The sequence below is a fragment of the Pan troglodytes genome, chromosome 8 (assembly GCF_028858775.2).
Source record: "Pan troglodytes isolate AG18354 chromosome 8, NHGRI_mPanTro3-v2.0_pri, whole genome shotgun sequence".
In the NCBI taxonomy this organism is placed as follows: domain Eukaryota; kingdom Metazoa; phylum Chordata; class Mammalia; order Primates; family Hominidae; genus Pan; species Pan troglodytes.
In genome coordinates this window covers 29,365,505-29,367,539 of record NC_072406.2, presented here as the reverse complement: position 1 = coordinate 29,367,539, position 2,035 = coordinate 29,365,505, and the positions used below count along the sequence as shown (strand labels likewise).

Below are 2,035 nucleotides of genomic sequence, written 5' to 3'. Positions count from 1 at the left end.
AATATCGGAGAATGTCCCAAACCCAGAGAAAGATACCAGTACTCAAGTACCGGAAGATTATAGAACACCAAGCAGATTTAACCCAAAGAAGACTACTACAAGGCATTTGATAAACTCCCAAAGTTCAAAAATAATGAAGGGATCCTAATAGCAGCAACAGAAAAGAAATAAGATACAATGGAGCTCCAATACATCTGGAAGCAGACTTTAGAGTGGAAACCTTTACAGGCCAGAGAGAGTGACATGATATATCTAAAGTGTAGAAGGAAAAATTTTTTACACTAGAATAGTATGTCTGATGAAAATATCCTTTAAGCATGAAGGAGAAATAAAGACTTCCCCAGACAAAGAAAAGCTGAAAGATTTCATCAACACCAGGCCTGTTCTACAAGAAGTGCTACGGGGATTAATTCAATTAGAAAAGAACATGCTTGTTTCTGTAGCACATATACTAAAATTGGAATGATACAGAGAAGATTAGCATGGCCCCTGCGCAAGGATGACATGCAAATTCATGAAGCATTCCATATTTTTTCATGACCAAGAACCCAAAAGCAAATGTATTAAAAACAAAGATAAATAGTTGGGACTTAATTAAAGAGCTTTTGCATGGCAAAAGGAACAGTCAGCGGAGTAAACAGACAACCCACAGAGTGAGAGAAAATCTTCACACTCTATATATCTGACAAAGGGCTAATATCCGGAATCTACAAGGAACTCAAACAAATCAGTAAGGAAAAAACAATCCCATCAAAAAGTGGGCTAAGAACAGGAATAGACAATTCTCAAAAGAAGATACACAAAAGGCCAAGAAACATATGAAAAAATTCTCAACATCACTAATAATCTTGGAAATACAAATCAAAACCACAATGCAATACCACCTTACTCCTGCAAGAATGGCCACAATAAAAAAATCAAAAACCAGATGTTGGCATGGATGCAGTGGACAGGGAACACTTCTACATTGCTGGTGGGAATGTAAACTAGTAAACCCACTATAGAAAACAGTGTGGAGATTCCTTAAAGAACTAAAAGTAAAACTAACATTTAATTCAGCAATCCCAATACTGGGTATCTACCCAGAGGAAAAGAAAACGTATGAAAAAGATACTTGCACATGCATGCTTATAGCAGCACAGTTCGCAATTGCAAAGTCGTGGAACCAACCGAAATGGCCATCAATCAACAAGTGGATAACGAAACTGGTATATTTATATGATGGAATACTACTAAGCCATAAAAAGGTATGAATTAATGGCATTTGCAGTGACCTGGATGAGATTGGAGACTATTATTCTAAGTGAAGTAACTCAGGAATGGAAAACCAAACATCATTTGTTCTCACTGATATGTGGGAACTACGCTATGATACAATGGACTTTGGGGACTTAGGGGGAAGAGTGGGAGAGGGGCAAGGGATAAAAGACTACAAATAAGCTGCAGTGTATACTGCTCAGGTGAGGAATAAAAGACTACAAATGGGGTACAGTGTATACTGCTTGGGTGATGGGTGCACCAAAATCTGACAAATTGCCACTAAAGATCTTACTCGTGAAACCAAATACCACCTGTACCCCAATAACTTACGGAAAAAAAAATAAAGAGTAGAACTTTAGCACAAATTTAAAAAAAGGAACATTAGTGAGCAAACCTAAAGGCACAAAACACACTGGTAATAATGATACACAGAAAAATAGAGAATGTTATAACACTGTAACTATGTTGTTTAAACTACTCTTATCCTAAATAGAAAGACTAAAAGATGAACCACTCAAAGGTAATAACTACAACTTTTTAAGACATAGTACAAGAAGATATAAACAAAAACAACAAAAAGTTAAAAAGCAGGGAACAAAGTAAAATTTAGAGTTCTTCTTACTTTTCTTTTTGTTTATATATACAGTGTTAAGTTTTTATCAGCTTACAATCATGGGTTATAAAATAGTATTTGCACGCCTCATGGTAACTTCAAACTGAAAAACATATAATGGATACATAAAAAATAAAAAGCAAGAAATTAAGTCATACCACC

At 35.5% G+C, this 2,035-nt stretch overlaps 1 non-coding gene across 1 annotated transcript; it reads left to right on the top strand.

The window, feature by feature from the left end:
• The first annotated feature begins 427 nt into the window (after positions 1-427).
• Positions 428-534, top strand: LOC112204729 (U6 spliceosomal RNA). The gene has a single exon (XR_002938379.1). It is a non-coding gene; the product is annotated as a U6 spliceosomal RNA (small nuclear RNA).
• Positions 535-2,035: the final 1,501 nt, after the last annotated feature.